At 36.0% G+C, this 23124-nt stretch overlaps 1 protein-coding gene across 1 annotated transcript in view; it reads right to left on the minus strand.

Moving 5' to 3' along the window:
* Nucleotides 1-23124, minus strand: part of Dhc1 (dynein axonemal heavy chain 1) — a 339369-nt gene that overhangs the window by 66912 nt on the left and 249333 nt on the right. The gene's annotated exons all lie outside the window — the stretch shown is intronic.

Raw genomic sequence — 23124 nt, forward strand, 5'->3', positions numbered from 1 at the left:
CATCTTCCATCGTCACCGCTCGTTACATATGTAACTGCTGGTGGAATTCCTGAGGTGAGACCAAATTTCACCAGCAGAAGCGGCGGCCAACCCCAATGAAGCCAGATTCAGGGTAGCTGACATAGGAAGATAACAGGCAAGTTTGTAAGCTCAAGCAATGACTAGATGTTCTGACCATCCTTTCCAGACGTCAGTAAGATCGTTACAGGACCCATTTTAACACGATTTTTCCGCGCGAGGAATATGCAAATATCCGTCCCTAAATCTACGACTACTATGTTCACCACATAGACTGCGGAGTTGAGCACAGGACTGAATGTCCTGGTCGATGGTAATGGAATTCCGATCACTAAATACCCAAAGATTCTTCAAGTCAGATTCAACAGTATGTTTACATTTTCAGCGCACCTGTGTCAAGCTAAGATGTAGAAACAAGGTTCTCAAGTCCTTAGACGGATCAAATTGATAAGTCTGTTTGTGGTAAGGTATACGGTGCAGCGCCATAGAATAATATATAAACCTGTCAGAACCCCGCCCTGAGAAATGTCATCAGTGAACCATCAGAATGAGCAGAGGAAGATTCTTCCCGTATAGTAACATGACATATTCTCGTTGCAGTATTTGTTTGGTTTTACCATAAGTCTCATCCTCATTATCATATGGTGTCAGGAGAAATCTTCATTATATATAGAGAGAGAGGTCCAACGTTACAAAAGAGAACTTCTAGCTCAGCAAACCTATTAACTGCAACAGAGGCAATCCAACGGCAGCGGCTTCTTTGTACCGGAATGGCCCGAAACCAAAAGCCAAACAACCAGCATCAAAATTATGCTGCTACAACAAGAACAACTACAACAGGGTATGTTCTCAGTCAGCAGTGGACCTTTTGCATGAGGAAATGAAGATTTTTCCAGTACGGCAACACATAGGTCAGCCAGCATATTAGGCAGGTTTGAATAGCGTTAACACAGATTCAGCCGCGGATGCCATAAACAACTGGAGAACATCCCCCATCTACCGCAGCTGATTGGCTCAGCAACCGGCTCAATTCCTCTAGGACAAGGACTGATAAAACCGCGCAAAATATATGTCAAGCATGCGGTACACGCCCACACGTCGTGCAGATATGAGTTCTTCCATCAATAAATACATTCATGTTTCCTTTGAAGTCTTTGGATTACACTGTGTGTAATTTTTTGAGTCATGTTTAATTAACCTCAACTGTCAATTTACAGGTAGTTTGGTTAAAAATTGTAGCTAAAATCCTCAAAATACCGAAAATCGGGAGGTACCGTTATATGGGCGATATCCCAAAACCCGCACCTATCTTTAAAAATTTTACTTAAGTAGTTTTTTTGACCACTGGGAACCCCAAACGTCAAATTACAGCTAGTTCGGTCAAAAATATAGCTAAAATCCCCAAAATGCCAAAAATCGGCGAATACCCTTATATAGGGGCTATAGTAAAACGAGAACCTGTGTTGACAATTTTTAGAGGAGATGTTTTGTGACCACTGGGAATTTTAACAGTCAATTTACAGGTACTTTGGTTAAAAATTGTAGCTAAAATCCTCAAAATACCGAAAATCGGGAGGTACCGTTATATGGGGGCTATACCAAAACATGGATCTATGCTGACAATTTTTGTTGGAGATGTTTTTTGACCACTATGAACCTTAAATATTAAATTACAGGTAATTTGGTAAAAAAATTGCAGCTAAAGTTCCCAAAATACCGAACATCGGGAGGTACCCCCAAAATACCGAACATCGGGAGGTACCGTTATATGGGGGCAATACCAAAACGTGGGCCGATATAGACCATTTTCGAACTTGACTTGCCCATGAAGAAAAGACACGAGTGCAAAAATTCAGCGCTCTAGTTAATTATTGTGGACGCTAGAATGATTACAACAGATGGACAGACTAGAGATGGACAGTGGGTAAATACCCAATGGGTAAATACCCGGTAAATTGGGTAAATTGGGTAAATAACGGGTAAATACCCATTTGTGGGTATTTATTTGGGTATTTACTATATATAATCGCCAATACAACATCTTACACCCTATTTCTGGGTTTAGGTTGTAAAATCGTTTCAAAATGGATAGTTTTACAATACTTTAAACAAGTGGGTAAATACTTGGGTAAATACCCGAGTATTTACCCAAATGTTGGGTAAAAACTCTTTAACTGCCGAACAACTTGACGTAGGCTGACGAAAATTGGCTCAAACCTTACTTATATCAAAAGAACATCTGGTATTGAAAATGGCCTCTCTGGGTCCATGTTTTGATATAGCCCGCATATAACCGTACTTCCCGATTTAAGGTATTTTTCACATATTAGCCACATTTTACTACCAAATTGGATGTAATTTGGCACAGTGAGTCCTCAAGGAGTATAATATATCCTTGCACAAATTTGTCAACGTAGGTCCACGCTTTCTTATAGTCCCCGTATAAGGGTATCCCTATTTCGAGTATTTACCCAAATATAGGGTAAAAACTCTTTATCTGCCGAACCACTTGACGTAGGCTGACAAAATTTGGCTTAAAACTTTCTTATATCAATAGTATTAAAGATATTGAAAATGGAGTCCCTGGATCCATGTTTTGGTATAGCCCCCATATATACCGTACCTCGATTTAAGGTATTTTTCATCTATTAGCCACATTTTGCAATCATATTGGCTGAAATTTGGCACAGTGAGTTCTCAATATGTAGAAAATATCCTTGCAACAATTTGTCAACATAGGTCTACGTTTTCTAATAGCCCCCATTTAAGGATACCCCGATTTCGAGTATTTACCCAAAAGTTGGGTAAAAACTATATATCATCCGAACCAATTGACGAAGGTTGCAAAAATTGGACTGACATTTTTTTTATCAAATAACTTCTGGTACTGAAAATGGGATCTTTGGGTCCACGTTTTGATATAGCCCCCTTATAACCGTACCTCCCAACTTGACCAAAAATCATGGAATTTAAAAATGTTGTGTAGCGTTACACTAATCTTTTTTAAGGGGTTTTTACTTGCTTTTATATGCAATATTGACAAAAAATATATAAATTCAATAGAGAGAGTTCGCCAATTTTAGATATTAGTTCTTGGATGTTAAGACTTGAAAATGAACCCTATCCGCCCACGTTCGGTATAGTCCCCATACAAATTCTTCAACAGAATTGACGCACTAACTAAAAAATCTTTGAAATGAATATTACCCATATAAGTTTAAATTTTGGTGTATCTCAGAAATTTCAACCACATTAGCTCTTATTTGGACTTTTGGGTTCTAATTCCCGCAGAGAATTGCCAATATAGGTCCAAGTTTTCGCTAAATAAAGATTTTCAGTATTTCGAAGCTATTAGCCCAATTTTTAAAAATATCGTCCGTAATATGGATTTTGGAAATTCTTTTGGTGGGAGAACCACCTTGCCGAAAGTGGTCAAATAGATCCACGTTTGCATTAGCGAATATGACGAATGGAGATATACAGTGTTTATGTGGTGGAGGATATAAACAGTTCGGCCCGAACATAACACACTACCTTCCCATTAAAAAAGTTTTTTATTATTCTTGCCCCATTAAGTTTACAATTGAACACATTTTCGACCATGAGGACTGATTCTGATAAGAAGATCTATCTCAAAAACTGTTTAATGTTATTTGTATATCAATTGTTAATTAATTTAGATAACTACCTCAAAAAAAAAAAACAAGTAAGAAAGTATCAGTCAGCTGAGCCGACTGAGATATACCCTCAGCCTGTGCAAATTGAAACACTTTTTTCACAAAAAACTTATGTATTTAGGGGTATCACAATTTTGGTCGTATGAACCGACAAAAATGTTGATTAGGATTATAGTTCAAACATTTTGCGGAAAAGGTACTTAAAGGAATGGACCGACATAGACCATGGGGGTGCCATAGGGGGTTTTTACACCCTTCGGGCTGTTTTCTCAAGAAGTATGGACTTGCCCCTGAAACAACTTTTACCATCGTAATTGAGGCAGCGAATGTAAGTTGCTTCAACAAAAATCAAAGTGATTCAATAGCAGGTCTTAATGTGAACTTATCCAAAATTTTGTGTGGGAGGTACGGGATTTAGTGGACAAATATAGTCCATATTCGAACCTGATCTATATCTGGTAGATATTATGAGAATGTGTAAAGTATGGACCAAATCGGTCACTGTTATCAAGAGTTATCGTGCGCACAATTTTTCCGAATATTTTTGAACTTTTGTGGGGTAGGTACCTGAAGGAGTGGACAGACATGGCTTATCTACGAACTTAAACTAAGTTTGGAAACAATATTTCGAAGGCCAAATTTTGGCCGGAATCGGCATTCCCGTTCGAGAATTATCTTGGCTTCCACCCATGGTGTCATAGGGTTTTTTTCAACTTTCAGGCTATTTTTCAGGAAGTATGGACTTGCCCCTGAGGAAACTTGTACCTTCGTATAGGGGACAGTGAATACAAGATGTTACAACAAAAACCATGGCGATTCGAGAGCAGGTCCTAAACTGAACTTTTCCGAAATTTTGTGTGGAAGGTACTCGAAGGAGTTTTCCGATTGAATCCATATTGGAACCTCATCTAAGTCTGGTAGAAATTTCATAATGGGCAATGTATGGACCAAATCGGTTACTCCCTTCAAGAGTTATCGTACGCACAAATTTTCGGAACATTTTCGAACTTTTGTGTGGGAGGTACCGGAAGGAGTGGACCGATATAATCCATCTTTGAACTTGAACTAAGTTTGAACTAATATTTTGTCAAATTTTGGACAGAATCGGCAGATCCGTTCGAGAGTTATCTTGCGCTCCAACCACTACACACGGTGTCATACGGTTTTTGTAACTTTTAGGCTATTTTCTCAGGAATGCCCTAATAAATCTTACAGCGTCGTATAGAGGACAGCGAATACAACTTGCGTAAACAAAAATCAAAGCGATTCGAGACCAGGTCCTAAAGTGAACTTTTCCGAAATTTTGTGTGGGAGGTACCCGAAGGAGTGGACCGATTGAGTCCATATTGGAATCTCATCTAAGTTTGGTAGAAATTACACGATGTGCAAAGTATGGACCAAATCGGTTATTCCCTGCAAGAGTTATCGTGCGCACAAGTTTTGCGACAAGTTTTTAACATTTGTGGGGGAGGTACCTGAAGGAGTGGACCTATATTGCCCATATTCGAACTTAAATCGAATATGGACAAAATATTTCGATACCCAAAATTTGAACCGAATCGATTGATCCGTTCGAGAGATCGTGCGCACCAGCCAGCCAGACCGACAGACAGACAGACGGACGGACATTGCTAGATCTACTCAAAATTGTCTGAAACGGATATCGTACAAACATACTTGAGGTCTAAAACCATTATTACGATGAGGCACATTTTTGGTCGTATCAAAGTGTAAATACCCTCTTTAGCCTAAAGGCTGAGGGTATAAAAAAGAATAACTTGAATCTGCAAGTGCAGATTAGACTTATTTCTATCTTAATTGTACGAGTAGATGTTTATGGACTCGATGACTTTAAAAACTTTCCAAGGACTATGCCCAAAGATTATTCACTTCTGTCGACACAGTGGAGGCAAACTTATGATAGAATGTACCGGTCAGGTTTGTCACGAAATATTTCTAAAAATGTATTTTCCAATTAAAAAAAAAAATAAAAAAAAATTGATACTACATCAAAGATTTTTGGTTCATAGATTAAATTAGAAAAAACCTGTTATATCTCGGGTTCGCAATAGTTTTTAAATATCTGTTTTCACACATCTTAAGCAGACGTATAGCTCTATATATATATTTTTTTTTTTGCTTAGGAATGACACATCGAAAACGCCTTTTCATATGCGATATTTTCAAAAACACTTTAGAAGATTTTCGAAATTTGAGGGGTATCACATCAGCCGATCTACTGGATGGATTTGGACGCACCCTGGCTTATTAAATCCACAACGCAAATAACACTGTGCCACAAATTGGAACTCAAGGTCTGTGCGGTGGAAAATTCCTTTTGGAGATGAAAGCCCTTAGTGAGTATATTAAGAACCCAAAAGGAAATTTTCCCCATAGGTCAAGTTTCTGAGATATCGCGCGATGAATTTTTTGAATTTTCGCCTATGATGCTTGAGAAAATAGCTTTATATCTCTGTTTGCCGTTATTGTAGCTTCGTTTTGAGATTACATGTCTTCAGTCAAATCGAATGGCGAATTTTTTTGTAGAACATTTCATTCTTCTAACTCAATTCCTTTCATATCCTTTTCGTCCTTTCTTTCTTGAACCGTAGTAAAAGTACCACAAGATGAGATTTTACAGCATCCAAATATTCCACAAAAATGTTGCTCAGAGAATTTTAGGTACGGTTCTCATTGACAACTAATCGATATTGTCACGTTTTCGTTGTCTTTTTTGACATTTACCCGGTTTTTGTTCAGAAAAACCCTATGTTTTGTTTTTCTGTATATTCGTTATTTGTTATGTATTGGTAGGTAGACATACACATTGGTTATCGCTTTATTGACATCTGGGATGTATCTGAAATATTTACCATATATAGCTCCCGATATGCTGAACACGTTAATGACAAATTTTCTTGGAAAATAGATCCGGTTATCTAATATTTTGAACCGGATATAGTGATATAAAACCCGGATTTTGTACCGATTTTAAGTAACCGATTAAGCTTATATGTATACCATTAGAAAGCTAATAAAATTGCCAATCAGGGAAAATAAATTTTTTGACACCATCTTACCTGAGTTCGGTGCTAAAACAAAAAACCCGTATTCTTGAACCGTTTTTAAGGAAAAATATCACTGCGCGTAAATATGAAGATCAAAGCTTGGTGGGTGAAATATTCTTTTTGCCGATGAAAGTCGATGAAGTTAATATTATGAACCCGGAAGGACAGTTATGCCATAGGTCAAACTTCTGAGTTATAGCGAAATGGAATTTATGTTACGGGTTTATTGTCGTGCTCTTAAAGTTCATCAAGTATGTATGCATCACGCCATAACTCAGAAGTTTGACCTATGACATAACTGTCCTTCCGGGTTCATAATATTAACTTCATCGACTTTCATCGGCAAAAAGAATATTTCACCCACCAATGGTGTCAAAAAATTTATTTTCCCTGATTGGCAATTTTATTAGCTTTCTAATGGTATACATATAAGCTTAATCGGTTACTTAAAATCGGTACAAAATCCGGGTTTTATATCGCTATATTCGGTTCAAAATATTAGATAACCGGATCTATTTTCCAAGAAAATTTGTCATTAACGTGTTCAGCATATCGGGAGCTATATATGGTAAATATTTCAGATACATCCCAGATGTCAATAAAGCGATAACCAATGTGTATGTCTACCTACCAATACATAACAAATAACGAATATACAGAAAAACAAAACATAGGGTTTTTCTGAACAAAAACCGGGTAAATGTCAAAAAAGACAATGAAAACGTGACAATATCGATTAGTTGTCAATGAGAACCGTACCTAAAATTCTCTGAGCAACATTTTTGTGGAATATTTGGATGCTGTAAAATCTCATCTTGTGGTACTTTTACTACGGTTCAAGAAAGAAAGGACGAAAAGGACATGAAAGGAATTGAGTTAGAAGAATGAAATGTTCTACAAAAAGATTCGCCATTCGATTTGACATGTAATCTCAAAACGAAGCTACAATAACGGCAAACAGAGATATAAAGCTATTTTCTCAAGCATCATAGGCGAAAATTCAAAAAATTCATCGCGCGATATCTCAGAAACTTGACCTATGGGGAAAATTTCCTTTTGGGTTCTTAATATACTCACTAAGGGCTTTCATCTCCAAAAGGAATTTTCCACCGCACAGAAACCTTGTTGCACAGTGTAATATGTATATATATATATGTATATATATATATATATATATATATATATATATATATATATATATGTAAAAATGCGTAACAGCGACCCAGCAAAATGTTCGATGACAAATCATGAGTTGAATCATGGGTGCAAGTGACATGTCATAGGTGAAAATTTAGGTGAATCACCAATGACATTTACAAGGGAGTGACACACACTTTCACCAATTCATTGTCATAGCATCTTGCACCAGTTCATTGTCATGGCTTCTTGCACCAGTTCATTGTCATGGCATTTTGCACCAGTTCATTGTCATAGCATCTTCCACCAGTTCATTGTCATTGTTTCTTTCACCAGTTCATTGTCATGGCTTCTTGCACCAGTTCATTGTCATGACTTCTTGCACCAGTTCATTGGCATGGCTTCTTGCACCAATGCTTTGGATCCGAATTTTCGCCAATCAGAAATAAAATTTGCAATACAATTATGTAATTTGTTGAATTAATAAGAATGCAATGTTATATTGAACTTTATCTTTCCATTGGAGTTTTGTTCTTTCCTCGGGTGGCGTAACGTCAAATGGCTCGTATTAATATACCGGTGGCAACTTTATCCATCCTGTTGACACGGCCCAGCCAACCCAATAATTGCAGCTCGATATGTTTTACTATATCGGTGTTGGTAGGCTGGTGGAGCTCGTGGTTTATAGACCGGGTCTCTTTCATACTTCTTTTTAATATCCACAAAACGAAACAGGTTTCCAAACACAAAATATATTTTTCTTTTGTTTTATATCAATTTACATTGTATTTTTAATTAAAATATATAAATTTTGCCACTATCGATCACTTTCATCTGACTTTTATTTTCATTTTAACAATTACCTCTGCAAGTACACAATTATTCTTTCACCACTTCAATTTCACTTATGAAAATTCGATGAAAAAGATCGGATCTTTCACGACTTCAATTGCACTCATGAAAATTCGATGAAAAAGATCGGATCTTTCACGACTTCAATTGCACTCATGAAAATTTTATGAAAAAGAGCGGATCTTTCGCGACTCCTTTCGCACTCATGCAAAAGAACCAGTGAAATCATGATTTCACATGGAATCACTTCCATTTAATTTTGCTGGGAAGTACTACAATCACATACTAAGCGTTTAGATAATTCCAGCTGCGCGTCCAGATTAGAGCAAAAACTCAAAAAAAAAAAACACAATTTTTCAGTCTTCAAATTATCAGCATCCGTTTGAGGTTTTGTGAATTACGTGAGTATGAAATGACTTCATAACATAAATGAAATCCTACGTTGTATCAATGAAATTTGTCATTGATTATGAACCAACGTAAGGCTACATTGCATAAATGAAGAAGTGTCATTACAACAATGAAAATATTTCATTGCATCAATGAAGGAGTTTCATTGCATTAATGAACAAGTTTTATTGCATTAACTGAAAAGTTTCATTGCATCAATGAAGAAGTTTCATTGCATAAATGAAGGAGTTTCATTGCATTAATGAACAATTTCGTTAATTTTACTTACCGGGTAAATACCCGGTAAATACCATCTCTAGGACAGACGGACATGTCTATATCGACTCAGAATTTTATCCTGATCAAAAATGTATATATTTTATAGGGTCGGAAATGTATATTTCAATGCGTTACAAACAAAAAAAAACAAATTTACCCCCATTATTATAAGTATTCTTTAGTTATAGTTTGGATTTACCGAACAGATTTATAGCGTTCCGGTTAACTTAAAATTAAAAGTGATGGTTGAATTTTAAGGAGGAGCTTCTTGGCATTAACTTTCAATGTAAAAATTATATTTTTAATGCCTCCAAATTGGTTTATTTTGCGTTTTCAAATCCATCAGATAGTAAAAGAACACATGTAATAATGGCCCTTAATGTACCTCCATACTATGGTGGAGGGTATAAAAAGAGAAGACCCATGTCTCGCCATTTTTCCCTATCTCATAAACTTTTGCGGTTATATTTGATATACTCTCAGAGGCAAAGTTGTATCCTTTGTCTTAAAGAATAAAAATTGTGAACGAATAAAATCAATCAAACATCATCTGCAAATCGGCAAGTTAAAATTTCTTTTAAATTTTTTTCTCGGGTTGTGGTCTGCAGATATCAATCCGATCAGAATTGAAGCAAACAACCAACTACAAAAATGTAGCTTAGATCTCAATAAACAACTTTGTAGAGAATACGAACTGTGTAGAAGCTGTTCTTAAAGGTCAAAATAGCAAAACACTTTAAAAAATATTCGATTTTTATACTTTTTTCTCTGACTCTGGTCCATATATACCTAATCATCCAAAATTAAAGAATAGAGTCAACTACAAAAATGTACCTAAGATCTAAGTAAACTACTTTCTACAACATATGAACTTTCTAGGAATGGTTCTTTAAGCTCAAAGTTCGATTATATTTGCCTATTCTTTCCTGTTCAGGTCTGTAAATATATGACCTTTAAAATTTCCTTGAAATTTGAAGAGTTTGTTATTTACAGACCTGAGTAGGGGAAAATGTTAACAATAATTGATTTGTTTGTGAATTTCAGCTTAAAGCGTCATTACGAAAATTTATGCTCTGGAAAGTTGTTTATTGAAAGTTTAGGTAAATTTTTGTAAATTTTGGAGGATTTGGTATTTATGGACCAGAATTGGAGAAAAAAGTATAAAAATCGAAAATTTTCTAAAGTGTTTTACTATTTAAACCCTTAAGAACCTTTCGCAGACAATTCGTATGTTCCAGAAAGTTGTTTACTGTAGTGGGATTCTGTAACTCATTTTTGCTGTTATCGATAATTGTCGGTAAAATTAAAATGCTTAGTTGGTTGTTTGCTTCATATTTGATCGGTTTGATATCTGTAGACCAAAACTTGAGAAAAATTAAAAAGAAATTACATCTTGACAATTATGACCTAGAAGGTGAAGTTTAATGTTTATTCTTTTTGAGATGTGATACAACTTTACCTCCAAGATGAATTCAATTTTCCTAACGGTTTGGAAGATATACTCCTGACAAAATGACCCCTTTTGACATTAAAGCCTCAAACCTTTGGAGTCCTATAACCGCGAAAGTTGATGAGATAGGAAAAAACTGCGAGACACGTGTCTTCACTTTTTGGTCTTCTATCACGCTGCGGTGTCAGAATATGATTAATAATGTTCGTGTTGCATAGTGTTATAGAAGACTTTTATGAGATCTTAGAATTGAACTATGAAATACCTTCAGGAGCCTTAATGATCTTTATGAGGTCTTTATCTAGAGAATACATTCGTGAAAATACCAGCCAAGATATGGGCACCAAAATATCCCAAGTCGAATAATTAGGCCCAACAATTCCTCTTTGCAGAGAATAATGTTTACAAAACGCACTGACAGCTTGCAAAATTTACTGATCGCTGCCAATATCATGATTTCATCCCGGCGAAGGGAATTATCAATTGGCTTTTCAGTTTTTGAAATGATGATTTTTTTTAGTGAAAACCTGAACTCTTTAACATCAAGTATTCTCATGTTAACGTAAATGATGATCACTTTTCGGCTTTCCCAAAAAAAACACCAGAACAAAATATTTGCAAGCTGCCAGCACGATTCAACTAAGAAATCATCGATTTCTGTTAAGTTGAAATAACATCAGCACAGTTACCTGTGAGTATTTTGTTGGAATTTTATTTAAAGAATTCCCTTTTGCGGGTGCCTTCGCTGTTTTTTGTTTGTTCTGTTTTAGTTGAAGATTCAATCATATGATTGCTTAAGTCTGGAGTATTCCCCCATTGGCTTAACTTCATCACTATCCTCTTTGCAGAGAATAATGTTTACAAAGCCGAAAGTGAGCATCATTCTCATTAACATGAGAATACTCGATGTTTAAAGAGTTCAGGTTTTCACTGAAAAAATCATCATTTCAAAAACTGAAAAGCCAACTGATAATTCCCTTCGCCGGGATGAAATCATGATATTGGTAGCGATCAGTAAATTTTGCAAGCTGTCAGTGCGTTTTGTAAACATTATTCTCTGCAAAGAGGATAGTGATGAAGTTAAGCCAATGGGGCCTGGACCCACAACTCCCTACCTCTACCCGGTATAGAGATTTATACCGACGGATCCACGATGGAAAAGGGAACAGGAGCGGGCGTCTACAGCGATACCCTCAACTTACGGATCTCGTACAAGCTAAGCGAAAATTGTAGCGTCTTCCAAGCCGAAATCTTTGCGGTCACGAAAGCAGCAGAATTGATTAAAAACATGGAAGGGGATATAGCCGGACCGGTGACTATCTATGTGGATAGCCAAGCGGCCCTAAAATCACTTAGATCCCATTCAATCAAATCTGCTGCGGTCTTGCACTGCAGGAAAGCTTTGGAGGCCCTACGATCAATCGTTACCTTGTGCTGGGTCCCGGGGCATTGCGACATCGAGGGAAATGAAAAGGCGGATGAAATGGCACGTCGCGGATCTGAGTCAAACGACATCGAAATCGATAACTCAATCAGGCCACCCCTGTGTCACTTCATGCGGCTCCTAGAACAAACATAAAGGGAGAAGGCTGGTCAGATTTGGAATACCGAACCTGGCTGCAAGGTATCAAAGGCAATCTGGCCCAACCTCTCTAAACGGAAGACCACTTCCCTACTCTCTATGAGAAAACCCGATCTAAAACTAATGATTGGAGTTATCACGGGACACTGCAGGATAAGATCAGTGACCTGCAAATGGGATAGAGATGACCCCACGGACTACTGCAGATTATGCGAAGACGAAGAAGAAACAGAGACGATTGAGCACTTATTATGCCGTTGTCCAATGCTCAGGACCAGGAGAATTCAAACAATGGGTGAACATACGTTATCATCTCTGACAACATTCTGCCAAGCCGAGCCGACAACACTGCTTCTTCTCGCCAAGGGTCTGAAGTGGCTTCAACACGAACAAACTACAGCATCTTAATACGGCACACCTCCTTACTCGCTCTCTCTCTCTTTACAAATAATTTCTCAATCCGTAGCACTTACTTAATCATTCTCAACTATCTTCTAATTTACTTAATTATTCCTTTTTCTTACTTCTAAACTCGATACCTCCTATGCTATTATTTATTTTCTTTTCTCCTACCCTTACTATAGGATGAACACAATGGACCATAAGGTCTCCGAGTGGAGTGGCTGTCCAACACGACAGCTGTGCGTCCTTTAACCTAACCTAACCTAACCTAAGCCAATGGGGGAATACTCCAGACTTAAGCAATCATATGATTGAACCTTCAACTAAAAAATAACAAACTAAAATTTATTTCCCTAAAATGATTTTTTTATATCAACATATGTACAGAAAGGTATATTTTACTGCAAATCTAATGAACAACTAACTTTGCCCTGAAAATATTTACATATAAGCTGTCAACATTTTTACAGCAATGTTGACATAAATTGAAACAATGAACTTTATTCCTGTCATGGCATGGGAGAGGACGTCTAATTTCTTCATACAACTAATATGCATTGGCCCGCAAACTATCTACATATATATTTTATTGCTGGAGCGTTCGTTTTTTTTTCTTTTTCTTCTTCATTACATTCACCAAAGTTCTTTCACCTGTCGTCTTAACGAAATCAACAGGCAAAAGGTTAAATGGAAAAACGTGCGGAATATTTTATTATCAATACATTGTTGCTGCTGCTGCTGTATACCTATATTGAGTTTTTCGTTCAGCCGGTAGTAGAATTTTACGACAATGACAACACACCCCAACAAACGGTAATAACAACACCTAACGGTGACCGTAAAACAATATTTTTGTTCCCTAGAGAAATGTAGTATAAAGACAATATAAAAGAGGGAGGTAGAAGGTGATTTTGCAAATATTAATGTAGTTATAAAACATGAATCTGAAGGGAACAGGACTGAAATTTAACAGTCAAACTTCTCCATAACGTAGCTGTTGGGGACGAAAAATTAATACGTTATAAGGAAGTCCTTTTAGAGAATTATTTGTTAACAAGTAAAAGAGGGCTATAGTCGGACGGGGCCGACCATGTGATACCCTACACCACTTCCCCTGGGAAAAATCAAAAAGTCGCCGGATCGCTTTTTTATTTAATCGCATTCAAAGTTCACATGTTTAGGGGTTTTTTTTAGTTTTCACGATTTTGCTTGGAAACCGCATGTCTTATTGAAATGGGATTAGAGCAAATGTTGTAGCTCTAAAAATTCTCTGCAAGATTGACCTTTATCACTTTTTCCTTTTACCATTATTGAGATATAGAAGTTGAAATTGGGACAATCAACTGACTGTATCGCCTCCTTCCAAAACAATGTCATGCATGGTGCGCCTTAACTAACTTTAAATGGAAGGTGCTTACACCTGGAAAGTTTTTGCAGATTCCGAATCTACAATGTTCATAGATGAGAAAAATAAAAAAAATCCACGAAGGGTTTTCAGGATTTTGCTTGGAAACCGCAAGTCATATTGAACTTTGATCGCGATTCATTTAAAAAGCAATCCGATTTTTGATTTTTCTCATCTATGAACATTGTACATCCAATATCTGTAAAAACTTCTCAGGTGTAAGCACCTCCCATATAAAGTTGGTTCAGGCGCACTGTGTATTTAGACAGTAATTTCTTTATTTTACTGCTACATTGCGCAGTGGATCACCAAATCGATCGAAATATAAAGAAGCTAAAACAAAAACGATCGAAATGAAATTACGGAATTAAAACCATTCTGATTGAAATCTGTGACATGCCTGATAGGTGGCATTCATTTATTCTTCTATTAAGGGGTGACCCCCATTTGTAAAGCCCAATTAAAGCCATTTTTCATGATTTTTTTTCAAGAAAACTATGAAAGTTTTTTAAGCTGATGTTTCATCTGAAAGAGCAATCCTCTTCTACTTTCTGAATTTTTCTTGTTAAAAAAATATTACGTAGTTTTGTAGCAATTGACCGTCTACCAAATCCTGTTTTTATTAAAATATTTAGTTCTTCATCGATCGAACCAACAACTCAAAAAATATTAGGTTTTACAGAAATAGTTGAAGTTGCAAAAATCTTAAAAAATCGATCGATGAAGGACTAGGTTTTGATGTCCGTTATAAGCCCACAAAAATTATATGACAATCGGTTTACTAGTTTTTAAGCTAGAGTTGGCACAGTTTTCAAAATGTCATTTCGTGAAAAACACTCATATCACAGTAAATGTTGTTCCAATCGACTTGAAAGTTTTACCACATATTCTATGCTACTTATACTTTAAAATAGGCCAATAATTTTTTTTTCGATTTTCTGAAATTTACTAGTGGGGATCACATCTTAATAAAATATGTTCAGGGAATACTCATTCGAACATTTATGCGTCCTTTGATCTGAAGTAGATCTTAAAAGGTCTTAAATTGAAGGAACCTTCTTGAGATATTCAATCGATAGAATACCTTCATGGAGTTTTTGATCTGTATAAATTCTTTGTAATGACATCGATAAAAGAGTTTTATGAGTTATTCTATCAATAGAATGTCATTAATGGTTCTTTTTTAACCCAACATTTATAGAAGACTTTTATTGGATGTTATATTTAAAGAAAACTTCTAGATTATTTACACTTATAGAAGATTTTTCTTTAAAGAAGTCTCTTGAGGGATCTAAGATATTTTGAAGGACTTTATGAGTTCTTCTTGTCAATATAAAAGCTTCATGACCTTGATTTAAAAGATATCCTCGTGTGGTCTCGAATTGTAAGACCTTCGATCTATAAGAGAACTTTATTAGTATTTCAATATATAGAAAACCTTTATAAAGATTTCGATTTGTAGGAGACCTTTTTATGTCCTGGAATAATCATGAGCTTGATTTAGAAAAAATATCCTCGTGTGGTCTTCGAATTATAAGATCTTCGATCTATAAGAGAACTTTATTGGTATTTCAATATATAGAAAACCTTTATAAAGATTTCGATTTGTAGGAGACCTTTTTATGTCTTGGAATTATAGAAGGTAGGAATCTTCTTTTAGTGGAGTCTTTTATGAAGTCTTCTATAGAAAAAAGTGATGGAGTCTTCGATATATGAAAGACCGTCTTCAGGTGATGAGATCTGTGACCTATTGAAAGTTTTTATTATACCGTCCATATTAAGATGCCATTTAGCACTTACTTTATCATCGACCCATACAAATGTTCAAAGTATTCACATATGATCATTGATTATACCCTCAGCCTTTAGGCTAGAAAGGGTATATGGGCAATATTATTGAAAATTTAACATCGTTGAAGCCAAGGTTTACCCGTTTATAACTCGCGAGTAGTGGTTGTATATTGTATAATTTACATGCTTTTGGATAAAATGAAATGTTTTTAGACTTGGCAAAAATATTGGCCTTCAAAGTTGATTTGCGTGGAAGCTGTGGATATATTTATGTTAAAAAATGGGTAAAAATGGGTTGAAGCCAACGTGTCTTTTTTTTTGTTTTCTCTCGATTTGTGATTAAACCACACTTTTCACGATTTTCCCGTTAAAGTAAAAGTAGAAGGCAACTAAATAAGGATCATCTCACTAGTGTATAACTTCTCAAATTTGATCTGCGTCTACCATTAAATGATGCTGACATTTTGAAGCCAGATTTTAAGTGTTTTTTGAAATTTTATTATAATTTCGTTCCGCAAACAGTTTTTCAAAAAATCATTTATAGGAATGAAGAACTCACGATTCTGATTTATTTGATATATGTGCTGTGAATGTAGCCTACACAGCTTCAGAGAAATCTGTATCCAAATACGAAAATTTTGTGCGAACAAATTTCTAAAAATCATATATTTCGGGTCTAATTTGTACAATTGGCATTCGATTTACTCGTGCATGATTGCAAATTTTGGTTTTTACGTTGCGGATCTAATAAATCATTATTCGTTAAAATCCATCTACTAAAAACGCGAGATAGGAGAAATTCCTAGGTAGGAAAATCACCTAATATTGTTTTTGAAAATATCGCGCATTTTATATCGCGTATTCTGTCGGCCGCTTGCACTACTATGAAAAAACTAGTGCAGCATCTTCCTTTTTGCGGAAACAGAGATTTAAAAACTTCACTGATAAGGGAACTACATTCATTTTATCCCAAAAATAGTGTGTGATGCTACATCCACGGTTCTTGACTGATTGCCTTGAAATAGGTATATATAGATGCAGATTTTCATGGTGACACTAAAACCGGATGCGGAACGAAATTGTATGAACTTTGCGCAAATTAGCGATGTTTTATAGGTTTTTTAATGCTAAGATGCAGCCGATGCTACATCTTAGCGTCCAAATTATATTTCGAAAAATATATACAAATTAAAAGATATGGTCTTGCTGTACATGAAAATCATATGCGGACAAAACGATTTTGATAATTACGCGATTTACACATATTTTAATAATGCATATAAGTTAAAGCGGTTTATTTGAATTCTATTTCCGTTTAAGAAGTCTAATGATTTATTTCAACAACCCGATAACTTTCCTCAATGGGAAACTTACTATGTGAATGTAGATAAAGCAAAATCCGCCCATTTCCTTGGGAGTTTCATGAAAAATAAAAGAAGTACTCCTATAGAATTTTTCCAATATTTTCGACTCTAGAATGCATGTGAACACCATTATTCCAAACCAAAATTAGTTTTTGTAACACAAATATGTGCTTATTTTGGCTATAATATCCTAACTACTATCCCGATAATTATAAGTTTGGTCTCATTTGATTCCCCGTGAAGTCTTTATTTAAAACTGTTACTTTTTTTGTAATTTTTGACGGGTAAAGGACCTACATTTTCAAAAAATTCGGATTACATTCAAAATTTTGTCAATTTTTTGTAAATTCCGCGAATGCTGAGAAACATTTTACAAATATTATGCAATCTACTTAATGACGTCACTTCGTGATAACTTTTTAGTGACAATTGTGCTCAATAAAATAATTAGCGTTTTTATAATAATTTTTTCTTAAAAGCAGAAGTAAAACCGCGATAACATTTGTCCGCAACAACCAAAAATTTGCTCGCGATCGGATTTGTACTGGGGAATTTTTTCTTAACCTATGTACCAAAAATCGTTAATGTAGCGCGAAAAGAAAAAATTAATTTTTTTGGAAATGGAATATGAAATAATTGGCAGTTTTGCCCATATACACGTTCATACGGGCAAAATGTGCCTCATCGAATAATGGTTTTAGACCCCAAGTATGTTTGGACGAAATGTATTTCAGACAATTTGGAGTTGATTTAGCCATGTCCGTCTGTCTGTCTATCTGGCTGGAGCGTACGATAACTCTCGAACGGATGACCCGATTCGGTTCAAATTTTGTCTTTCGTAATATTTTTTTCCAGACATAGTCTAAGTTCGGTCCACTCCTTCCGGTACCTCCCCCACAAAAGTCCGAAAATTTTCGCAAAATTTGTTGGCACGATAACTCTTGAAGGGAGTAACCGATTTGGTCCATACTTTGCCCATCGTGAAATTTGTACCAGACTTACATAAGGTTTTAATATGGACTCAATCGGTCCACTCCTTCGGGTACATCCCACACACAATTTCGGAAAAGTTCAGTTTAGGGCCTGCTCTCGAATCGCTTTGATTTTTGTTGTAGCAACTTGTATTCACTGCCCCCCATACAACGGTACAAGTTTCATCAGGGGCAAGCCCATACTTTCTGAGAAAATAGCCTGAAAGGTACAAAAAACCTCTATGACACCGTGTGTAGTTGTTGGAGCGTAAGATAACTCTCGAACGGACCTGCCGGTTCGGTCCAAATTGTGGCCTTCGTAATATTTTGTGCAACCTTAGTTTAAGTTCGAAGATAAGCCATATTGGTCCACTTCTTCAGGAATCTCCCCCACAAATGTCCAAAATGTTCGGAAAATTTGTGCGCACGATAACTCTTGATGGGGAAGACCGATTTGGTCCATACTTTGCACATCCTAATATATCTACCAAATATAGGCCAGGTTCGAATATGGACTATATTTGTCCAATTCCTCGGGTACCTGCCACACAATATTTTTGGATAAATTCACTTTAAGACCTGCTCTCAAATCACTTTGATTTTAGTTGAAGCAACTTGCATTCGCTGCCTCAATTACGACAGTAAAAGTTTTTTCAGGGGCAAGTCCATACTTCTTGAGAAAACAGCCCGACAGTTGTAAAAAAAACCCCTATGACACCATATAAGTGACTGGAGAGCTCGAACCGAAACTGCGTTCGTCCACAATTTGTATATTGTAATATTTCTTCGAATAAGAGATGAATTTCGAAGGTGGTTCTTATAGGCCCACTCCTTCCGGTACCTCCCCCACAAAAGTTCGAAAATATTCGTTAAAATGGTACGCGCGATATCTCATAAACGCAGCAACCGATTTGGTCCAAACTGGATCTCTAAATATTTTGTCCAAACTTAGTTTATGTTCAAATGTGGGTTCTATCGGTCCAATCCTTGGGGTACCACCCACACAAATGTTCAATATTATTGTGTGGTTAGGGGCCTGTTCGAGGAGCCTTTGGAAATTTTTACCTAAGGTGTTTCTAGTGGCCATGTTTACAGCGATATTATGTTTTTCGTTAGCAAGTATGGTACAATTTTTAAGCTTTAACCCAATCCATATTTTTGTCGGTTCATACGTCAAACATTTGGGAAACCCCAATAAGTACATAAGTTTTTTTTTTTTTTTTTTGAGAAAAAAGTGTTTCGCTCCACACAGGCTGATACTTTTTTACTTGTTTTTTTTTTTTTAATTTCAACAACTGGAGCACTTCAGTACTGCAATTTGGCCTTATACTATTATTTCCTTTTTGAAATACATACTATTAAATAATTCATGACCATCTTTGGATTTTTTGCACTCAAAGAAGTACTACATACTTCCGTACATACATCATACATACAAAACATCTTGCATGGGTGTAGCCATGTATTTGACACACTAAGGATACAAATACTAATAAATGGTATTTTATGGTTGTTCGAGTAGGGAAGCATACGTATACGCTTTATAGGTATTGTCATTGGTCATCAGCCCACACATGGTAATGATAAAATAATGTTATTTCGCACAACACGTACATACAAACTATAAATGTTCTGTTGTCCACACTGTAATCGAGATGAAGTTTATTTGCAAAATACACAAATACATGGACGACAATGTAATGGAAGGCCAAATGAAATTATATTTCAAATTAAATTTGCAGCCGAGACTCTTGAGAGCAATGGAGGAGACACATTAGGAAACGTAAATATTTGATTGTAACGGTACTTATAATTGTAATCATAAATGAAGAATTACTCTTGATTACATAATTGTACGTTTTATGTATTCGAACACCAATGAAATAATGTTGTTATTGAAGACAACATTTGTTCTGGGAATGGAACTGAACCAATGGCAAATGGCTAAGATTGGCTAGAAAGCACACATATATTGGTGGGGTATTAGCGTATCTGTATTTGTATGGTGATGAATATTTTCGGATGAAAATAGACAACAAATGCAGAACATGGAATATTCGGGACCAGAGATATTACTTAACACCAGTGTGGTACCAAAGAGTTCTGATGAAAGATAAAAATAGAATCGAACGTCTTACACCCTGCGCCGTGGGCGGGGAAAACAATTTTTGTGCGATGCTTGGCTTAAAGCTACAATGTCTTTCAATCAATATTCTGGAAATGTTGAGTTGTTGAAAATGGGACCGACCAAATTTTATCCAAGTAGAGATCTACTGCGTACAAGAGAGAGACCTCCATTCTGCTACTAAATCCATGACACATGGATCAGATTATCATAAACTTAGACGGTGCGCCTTAACTAAATTTAATGAAAGGTGCTTACACCTGGGAAGTTTTTGCGTTTTCTGAAACTACAATGTTCATAGATGAAAATAAAAAAAAAAACCAAAAAAGGAGGGGTTTTCAAATAAATCGCGGTTAAAGTTCACATTTTTAGGGCTTTTTAGGTTTTCACGATTTTGCTTGAAAACCACAATACCTATCGAAATGGGATTAAAGAAAATATTGTAGCAGTGAAAATTCTCTACAAGATTGACCTCAATGGTATTTTCGTAGGTTTTACCATTTTTGAGATATAGAAGTTCAAATTGTGACAATGTACTAACTGTTTGGGCCCCTATAAAACAATGTCACGCAGAGTGCACCTTAACTAACTTTGAATGAAAACCGCTTACACCTGTGAGGTTTTCGCGGATTCTGAAACAGCAATGTTCATAGATGAGAAAAATACAAAAACAAGAAAAAATCGCTGGAGGTATTTTTAAATAAATCGCGGTCAAAGTGCATATTTTTAGTTTTATTTTAGGTTTTCGCGATTTTGCTTAGAAACCACAGTCCTATCGAAATGGGACTAAAAAAATGTTGTAGCTGTGAAAATTCCACAGAGGATTGACCGTTATGATTTGTTCCTAGGTTTTACCATTTTTTAGATATAGAAGTTCAGGTCACATTTTTAGGCTTTTTTTGTTAGGTTTTCACGATTTGCTGGAAAACGGTAAGTCTGTCGAAATGTGACTAGAGAAAATCTTATAGTTGTGAAATATCTCTATAAGATTGGTGTTCCTAATTTTTTTCCTAGGTTGTACCAGTTTTGAGATATGTAAGTTTAAAATTGGGAAATTGTTGTTTGCCTTGTTTTACAAGGAGACGATACAGTCAGTAAATTGTCAAAATTTTAACTTCCTTATCTCAAAACAAAAAAAAAAACATCTTAAAGGACAATCTTGTTAGAGAATATTCACTGCTACATATTTTCTTTAATCCCATTTCGAAAGGGCTTGCGGTTTCCAAACTAAATCGTAAAAACCTAAAAAAGCACTAAAAATGTGAATTTTACCGCGATTTTATTTCAAAATCCCTCCGGCGTTTTTTTTTTTTTTTTGATTTTTCTCATCTATGAACATTGTAATTTCAGAAACCGTAAAAACCTCCCAGGTGTAAGCACCATTCATTTAAATTTAGTTAAGGCGCACCGTGCTTAACAAGTAAAAAGTCGTTAAGTTCGGCCGGGCACAACTTTTTTTTACCTTCTACCATAAAATATTCTTATAATTACTTTCCTTTCCTGTCCACAATTGTAGGTGCAAAAATGTTTCGACCACGACCACCAATACCTAATTATCTAATCTTATCTAAAAAATGTGTTGAACCAGGTGGTACCTTTATATGGGGGCTATATCAAAGTGTCGAGCTATCTTGTCATTTTTAGATGATAAAGTTTTGTAACTGCAGGGAACCTTAAATTACAGGTAGTCGGTCAAAAATATAGCTAGGGCCCCCAAAACACAGAAAATCGGGAGGTACCCTTATATGGGGGCTATACCAAAACATGGACCTATTTTGATGATTTTTAGTGAAGAAGTTTAGTGACCACTGATAACCTCAAATGTCAAATTACAGCTACTTCGGTTAAAAACTTTAGCTAAAATCTTCAAAACACAGAAAATCTGGAGTTTCCCTTATATGGGGGCCATATCACACCATGGACCTATGTTGAAAATTTATCGTGACCACTGAAAACCTCAAATGTCACATTACAGATAGTTCGGTTAAAAATCTTAGCTAAAATCCTCAAAATACAGAAAATCGGGAGTTACCGTTATAGGGGGGCTGTACCAAGACATTGACCAATGTTGACGATTTGTAGTGAATAAGTTTCGTGACCACTGATAGCCTTAAATGTCAAATTGCAGCTAGTTTGGTTAAAAATTGTAGCATAAATCCTCAAAATACTGAAAAACGGGAGGTACCATTATATGAGGGCTATAACATAACATGGACCTATGTTCACGATTTTTAGTGAAGAAGTTTCGTTAGCACTGAGAGCTTCAAATGTCAAATTACAGCTAGTTTGTTTAAAATTTTTAGCTAATATCCTCAAAATACCGAAAATCGGGAGGCAACGTTATATAGGGAAGGACATACCCTCACTTGCCAAGGGAAATCTTGACCTTAAGAAGCTCCCTTTCATTCCGATGACCGAAGAGATACTGTTGAGTTCTACGTCAACATCGATCCCTACTGCTCCTAGGGGACAAACCTGGAGAGATGGTGTCTTGACTCAACGTCCCACCAATAATTCACCTCTTTTGACCACAACACCATCTTCACAGGGAGGCTCTGTCCCTACACATGCAGAACACCTCTAAAAGTTTAAGGCTGTCAAATTATATGAATC

The sequence above is a fragment of the Musca autumnalis genome, unplaced genomic scaffold (genome assembly GCF_047663935.1).
Source record: "Musca autumnalis isolate F117 unplaced genomic scaffold, ASM4766393v1 scaffold_1, whole genome shotgun sequence".
Classification (NCBI taxonomy): Eukaryota; Metazoa; Arthropoda; class Insecta; order Diptera; family Muscidae; genus Musca; species Musca autumnalis.